Raw genomic sequence first — 7771 nt, 5'->3', positions numbered from 1 at the left:
GGCCCGAGATGCATTTCAACAGCCCTGCAGGATGAACATTGAGGTTGTTTTCAGTGTTTTGCTGTTACAGACGAAGCTGCGATGAAGAATCTTATCCTTGCGTGGTTCGTACTTAAGCTAGTCTACGTCTAGGATAAATTCCTAGAAATGGGACGCTAGGACTTGACTGAGTTTAAACTTGAAAATGACAGTTTTTGTGAAACTGTTATGAGGGGGTTCCTTGCTTCCAGAGCTCCCAAGATGGTGGTGGGCGGCTTCCAAGATGGTGGCAAGCCTCGTGTTCTCTGACCTGGGGTTCTTGGCCTCATGGATTCCAAGGAATGGAATCTGGGGCCATGTGGTGAGTGTTATAGCTCTATTAGAAACCGTGGGTCACGGAAGAGAACCGTGGAACCCAGTGACTAGTGTTGAGCTCGATTAGGATGAACCCGGGCCCTTAGCTGTGCAGGAACAATGGCAAGCCTTTAGCCCGATCGGGAGAGGCAATGGGTGCCTCCTTGGATCAGGAGCACAGCAGACACCCTGCGGGATCCAGAGGGATGGCAGTCAGTGAAGCGCCTGCAATGGCGGCAAACAGCAGTGGTGGATGGCGAGCAAAAGCTCAGCTTGAGCTGTAACAAACATGAACCAGAAAAGATTTGCAAGATTTTTTTTTTTTTTTGAGACGGAGTCTCGCTCTGTTGCCCAGGCTGGAGTGCAGTGGTGCGATCTCCGCTCACTGCAAGCTCCGCCTCCTGGGGTTCACGCCATTCTCGGCCTCAGCCTCCCTAGTAGCTGGGACTACAGGCGCCCGCCACCATGCCCGGCTAGTTTTTTTTGTATTTTTAGTAGAGACAGGGTTTCACCATGTTAGCCAGGATGGTCTCAATCTGCTGACCTCGTGATCTGCCTGCCTCAGGCTCCCAAAGTGCTGGGATTACAGACATAAGCCACCACGCCCCGCCAGTTGCAAGATTTAATAGAGTGAAAACAGAGCTCCCATACAAAGGGAGGGGACCCAAAGTGGGTAGCCGTTGCCGTTGCCGGCTGGAATGCCTGCGTTTATATCCTGATTGTTGTTCCTCCTGCTGTGCTCTCAGGCAATAGATAATTGGCTATTTCTTTACCTCCTGTTTTTGCCTAATTAGCATTTTAGTGAGCTCTCTTTATTACTTGATTGGTTGGGTATGAGCTAAATTGCAAGCCCCGTGTTTATAGGTGGATGTGGTCACCTTCCCAGCTAGGCTTAGGGATTCTTAGTTGGCCTAGGAAATCCAGCTGGTCCTGTCTCTCAAAACGAACAGATTAAATGTCCTGCCATTAGGAGGAAGGGTGGAGAGCTGTAAAATTTTCTTTTTCCATTGAGTTACAGAAAATAAAACTGCAGTTTTGCCCACCTGAGTTTGTTGATCGCAGAAGTTTGTGTCTGCTCTGTGTGTAAGGCAAAATGCCTCTGCACCAGCCTCTACTGTCACAGAAGTGATTGCTACCCTCACTGGTTTTCAACTTCAAGAATTGGCTAGGTGCGGTAGCTCACGCCTAGCACTTTCGGAGGCTGAGGCAGGTTGACTGCCTGAGCTCAGGAGTTCGAGACCAGCCGGGCAACACAGTGAAACCCCGTCTCTACTAAAATACAAAAAATTAGCCAGCGTGGTGCTGTGCACCTGTAATCCCAGCTATTCCGGACGCTGAGGCAGGATAATTGCTAGAACACGGGAGGCAGAGGTTGCAGTGAGCCAAGATCACACCACTGCACTCCAGCCTGGGCGACAGAGTGAGACTCCATCTCTTAAAAAAAAAAAAAAAAAGAATCAAGACCACTATTTTCCAATCAATTTCTTTATCACCTTCAATAGTTTTGCCATATTTGCTTTCCTCTGGGGTATTGTACATTGTTTACTATTTTTCAACTCCCTTTTATAATTTAAAAATGAAATAGCTTTATTCTAAGCAATTGAAGGACTTGTTATATAAATATATAAATACAGATATTTCCCAATGCATGTTGAAATTAACATGAAACTACCTTTTCTTCTTTCTTTTTTTTTGAGAGATCGAGGGGGTCTCATCATGTTGCTCGGGCTGGTCTTGAACTCCTGGGGTCCAGCAATCAGCCTGCCTCCCACAACAAAGAGATATTAAGTGTTTTGTTTTTGTTTTTAAAAGCCTTTAAAAAGGCTTGGGTGGGAGCATCATTGATCTATGTTTTCAGCATTAGCTTTTCTGGGCCACTTTTTTGTTATCACGCGTATGTATTACCAGGAGACGATTTTTTTTTTGTTTTTAAATTTCGAAATACTGCACCTGGGGCTCTGGATTGAGGCCTCGCAGTCGTCTCTGGGTGCAGGACGAGCAGGAGAACAGTGGGCCTCTGCTGACCCCTGCTGGCCAGAGCGCCTCCCATCCGCCCAGGTCTCCACAGGACTGGGATCTTGTGCCACTGCCTCCATCCCCAGAAACAGCGTCCTTCCTCCCCTGCCCCCAGAAGGCCTCCGTCAGCCACCGCAGTGTGCTCTGGACATCGAGTCCGGGGCCCAGCTGGGAGACCCTTGTGCTCCAGAGGACGCTGAGGCTCTGGGCTGCATTCGTGTCCCCTCTGGCCCTATCTACATCAAGTGGGTGGGGTGTGAGTCCTGGGATCAGAGTATCCTCCAGCTCTAGATAAAACCCGACTTTGGAAGGCCAAGGTGGGCAGATGACCTGAGGTCAGGAGTTCGAGACCAGTCTGACCAACACGGTAAAGCCCTGTCTCTACTAAAAATACAAAAATTAGCCGGGCGTGGTGGTGGGTGCCTGTAGTCCAAGCTACTTGGGAGGCTGAGGCAGGAGAATTGCTTGAACCCAGGGGGTGGAGGTTGCAGTGAGCCAAGGTTGTGCCACTGCACTCCAGCCTGGGTGACAGAGTGAGACTCTGTCTCAAAAACAAATAAATAAAATAAAATAGATAAAACCCAGAGATTTTTGGAGATTCAAACTCCTCTCCCAGGGACTTAGATTCTCTGAGCTGTGGGGCACCAGGGCAGAGCTTTCCTGAGAGGAGGGGCAGAAGAACGTAGCAAGAGGATTCTAATGTGCCAGGACTGAGCTGGGAGTGCGCAATGGAGACCACGGAGGATGGAGCCCTTTGGAGGATTAGGGAAGAAGGAGGAAGGGAGGGCCAGATGTCTGGGCAATCTCTGCAGAGGAGGCACCTTCTTTTCTCACCTGGAAGGACCTGGATCAAGGGCCACGTGACGCATATTCTCCAGATCTGCACCATTTGGGGCAGGGGTGGAACACACTGGTTTTTGGACTTGCTCCATGACCCAGGCCAAGTCACCTCTCTGAGTCTCAGTTTCCTCCTCTGTAAAATGGAAAGTCCTGATTGCCAGGGGCAGAACCCCTAACTGAAACCAGCAGAGACAAAAAGGACCACGAGATGACGGGTGCAGTGCAGGACACGGTTAACAACTAAATATGAAGGGGCAAGGGGTGCTCTGCCACTGGGAAGGATCCCCTCTCTCCACCTCCCTTATGAGGGAGTGAGTCTCATGGCTCACTCTGCACTGGTTCCCTCCTGTGGAGAGACCAGGGATAGGAAGAAGACAGCCATAAGTTCCCCGGCTTTCTCCCCTCAACAGAATGGTCCAAGGTGCAGCACACAGAACGTGTCTGGGTCACCTACATGACATAGCAAAGAGCTATGTTTCCTTGTGCAATGGTGAACAGCTCAGAAATGCAACTACCTTCTATTTGCTTTCCTTCCTTTTCTGCCTCATGTCCTTTTTATTTTTCCTGATTCATGTGCCCTAGAATTCCACTTCCAATAAAGCCTTAGGACATAAGCTTTGCCTTGGGCTCTGTTTTCTAGAGCATCTGGGATGAGATAGACACTTATAAGCTGTTTGACCTTGGATACATGACTTAACTTCTCTGTGCTTCAGTTTTCTCATTTGTAAAATGGAGTCATAATGATTCCTAGCTCACGAGGTTGCAGTGAGTTAAGTCTACTGAAGGCACTTACAGTAGTACGTAAACATCCAGTTAGAATTCATTGCCGGGTGCAGTGGCCTACACCTGCAATCCTGGCACTTTGGGAGGCTGACGGGGGGATTGCTTGAGTCCAGGAGCTTGAGACCAGCCTAGGCAGCACAGCAAGACCTCATCTCTACAAAAAAAAAAAAAAAAAAATTAGTTGGGCATGGTGGCACGTGCCAATAATCCCAGCTACTCAGGAGGCTGAAGGGAGGAGGATTGCTTGAGCCTCGGAGTTTTAGGTTGCAGTGAGCCGAGATTGTGGCACTGCACTCAGCCTGGATGACAGAGCAAGACCCTGTCTCAAAAAAAAAAAAAAAAGCGTTCGCTGTTTTTAGTACCCTGGGGCCTGAGAATGCTCTGGACACTGGGACAGAGGCAGCTCATCGGGAAAAAAATGGAGATTTGAATGACTTTCTCCAGGGCTCTCATCAACGACAGAGCCACGCAGCTGAGGATGTCTGTTGCTACCCAGGCTGCACCTCCCACACTGGCTGCCCCTGACCTTGGGCAGTGGCCTGAGGCTGGGGAAGGAACACTGGATTGAGAGTCAACAGGACTTGGTTCCAGCTTGCATGACCCTGGGGGAGGCCTCCACATTTCAGAAGCCCAGTTTCCTCACCTGTAAATGACTACGTTGATTGAACACAAACCCAGTGAGCGCTTAGCCCAGATGGGGTCTGTGAATGTCACACCTGGCAGGGCTTAGAAACACTTCTAGCCTTCTGCCTTCCTTTTACAGATGAGAAAACTGGGGCCCTGAGAGAGGAAATAGCCTGGCCCGGGCGAGGGAGAGGGCTTGTGGATTAGACAGGGACAGAGGAGGTGTGGCAGGGGGAGGGAATATGCAAATTCCTTTCTCAGCGCCTGAGCGCTGGCCTGGGAATAGCTTCCTCTGGCACAGACCCCCAACATCAGGGACCTCAGAAAGCGATATCTTTTCTGAATCTGGGGACCCTTCCAGCCTCTGCCTGGGCCAGCAGATGTGGCTAGGAATGGGGAGCCAAGGCCCAGGAGTCCTGGCAAACGGCCCAGACAGCCAGAAGCCAGGGTCAGCACAGGCTGGGGCAGATCAGTGCTGCTCAACGAGGGGCTGGACAGCCAAGCATGGAGAACTTGCTCCCCTGCTCAAACCCCATGTCCTACTTAATGACAAACTTCTAAGGCCAGGAAATGGGGGGCTGGGGGAGCATCTTCAGCTGAGCCAGGCTGGGCCCCTGAGATTCTAGCTGAGTATTCCCCCCACCCTCCTTGTTGATGTCCAGAGGGCAATTGCTGGGAAGAAAGGAGTGCCCAGATGAGTTTGCACTCAGGTGTGAGAGATGCTTCCTGGACTTCCAAAACAAGGGAGGAGAGGGGAAGGAGGTGACACTGGTGTCCAGAGCCATGCCAGACAATCACCTCGAAGGCTTCATGTGTGCTTCATGGCAGTCCTGCCAGGAGGTATTATTATAACCCTCCATTGTGCAAATAGGGACACTGAGAGGGCTGGGGCATGCCAACGTCCCATAGTAAGCCAGTTTCAGAACCTACACAGGCTGACCTCTGACCCAGGCCTCTACCTCCAGGGCCAAGGGTGGGGCAGGAGCTCAGAGGAGGGCTCTGCAGCCGTAGGGTGATGAGTGCGTGGTGGTTGCATTGACAGTGGGAATGGGCCTTTCTCTGCTTGTTCTCAAGGAGCGCAAAGGAACTCATCGTGCACGGCACAGTTACAGCTGAATGAATTCGTGCTCTTTTCTGTCATGATACCCAAGGCTCTAAAAAGGCTTTTTTATTTTTTTTCCTTTTCCCAAACAGGAATCTGATCACCCCAACAGACCACTCTTGCCTGGTAGGACTTTGGGAGCTTCATTCTTTATGACAGTCTCTCTCAGGCAGAACCCAGCCAGACCTTGCCCCCACTCCCAGAAAGGTAGAGCAAAGCCCCTATCACAGGCTGGAGAAGAGCTGCCATCCTGGCTGCTTGGGAAGAGCTGGGGTCAGCACTGATCAGCCGTCTCTGAGGACTCAGGAGGGTCCTTGGCAAGAAGAGTCCTCCCATCCCCAGGAACCATCAGCATCTCTAACTGACATCCTTCAGGGCCTCACCACCTGGGTAAAGAACATTCATACTGCAGGGCCATGGAGGCCAAAGAGAGTGACACAAACAGAGAGAGGGGGTGGGGAGAGTCCTTGAGTTGCTACTTTTGAGGGATGGGCCCAGGTAGAGATGGCAGACGCCCCACTGCCTCCTCCCACTCCAGCTTCCCACATTTATCTCCTCTGGGAAGCCTTTCTAGATACCCCCACATTCCCCAACTTCCTCATATAGTCCATGGAGACTCCTCCACTCCCTTCTACTCTCAGCTAAACTGCCCCTTCTGCTCAGCTTGGGGCCACAGGAGCCTGGCTTCTCTGCTGGCCTCGTGGTCTGACCACACTCAGATAGATGCGCGTGAGTCAATGTGACCATGTATCCATCCCTCCATCCCTCCAACACAAATTAACAAGCACCTATGATTTGCAGGGAACACCTTGGGGACACAGGGATGAATAATACTGGTGTACTTATAAGGAGTTACTAGGAACTCCAGCTAGGAAGTGAGCCTTAGACATCAACAGCGAATGAAACAATACTGTTTTGTAAATCAAGTTTTTCTTGTGTCCCAGGCTCTGTGCTAAAGCACTTTATGCACATTCTCTCATTCAGTTCTCAAGCAACCTTATCAAAACCACTATTATCATTTTTTATAGACCAGGACACTAAGACACACAGATATTAACTTGCCTAAGGTGGCCAAAGGGGCAGTAAATAACACAGCCAGGCTTTGCACCTAAGCAACACCACCTGTCAGAGCCACCAGTTGCGTATGGGACTGAGGAGAGACGGCCACTCTCACTGGCAGGATCAGGAGTGGCTTCCTGGTGAAGGTGACTTGTCAGTGGCACCAGGATTGAAGGCACTGAGTTTTGGGCCATGAGAGTTCTAGGAACAAAGATAGAAAAGTGCAAGGCACATGGAGTGACGGAGGAGGATGGTGCCAGGCCAGGAGAGGAGGGTGTAGACCTGGACTGAGTGGAAGGAAATGCAGGTTCATAGGCTTGAGGCCTTGCTGCCAGGCTAAAGTTTGGGGCTTGTGGTAGGCAGAATTATGGCCCCAAAGATGTCCATGTTTGGTTGGGTGTGGTGGCTCACACCTGTAATCCCAGCACTTTGGGAGGCCAGGGTGAGAAGATTGATTGAGCCCAGGAATTAAAGACCAGTCTGGGCAACATAGTGAGACCCTGTCTTTACAAAAAATTTAAAAAGAAAATTAGCTGGGTGTGGTAGCGTGCACCTGTAGTCCCAGGTATTTGGAAGGGTGAGGTGGGAGGATCGCTTGAGCCAGGGTCGCGCCACTGCACTCCAGCCTGGGTGACAGAGTGAGACTCTGTCTCAAAAAAAAAAAAAAAAAAAAAGAAAGGAAGGAAGGAAAAGAAGAAACTTGAGCGTATGTTAGCTTATGTGTCAAAAGAGACTTTGCAGGTATGATTAAGGAATTTTTTTTTTTTTCTTTTTTTTGAGACGGAGTCGTGCTCTGTCGCCCAGGCTGGATGGCACAATCTCGGCTCACTGCAAGCTCCGCCTCCCGGGTTCACACCATTCTCCTGCCTCAGCCTCTCCGAGTAGCTGGGACTACAGGCGCCCGCCACCACGCCTGGCTAATTTTTTGTATTTTTAGTAGAGATGGGGTTTCACTGTGTTAGCCAGGATGGTCTCGATCTCCTGACCTCGTGATCCTCCTGCCTCGGCCTCCCA

General features: G+C 50.5%; 1 long non-coding RNA gene across 1 annotated transcript; it reads right to left on the bottom strand.

Moving 5' to 3' along the window:
* On the bottom strand, window positions 1-1427 carry LOC129481965 (uncharacterized). Its single transcript, XR_008657557.1, has 3 exons — window positions 1377-1427; window positions 1212-1293; window positions 1-24 (listed from the first exon to the last, which is right to left on the bottom strand). It is a non-coding gene; the product is annotated as an uncharacterized lncRNA (long non-coding RNA).
* Between the last annotated feature and the right edge of the window lie 6344 nt (window positions 1428-7771).

Source organism: Symphalangus syndactylus, chromosome 5 (genome assembly GCF_028878055.3).
Source record: "Symphalangus syndactylus isolate Jambi chromosome 5, NHGRI_mSymSyn1-v2.1_pri, whole genome shotgun sequence".
NCBI classification, from domain to species: Eukaryota; Metazoa; Chordata; class Mammalia; order Primates; family Hylobatidae; genus Symphalangus; species Symphalangus syndactylus.
This window is presented reverse-complemented; position numbering and strand designations above follow the sequence as displayed.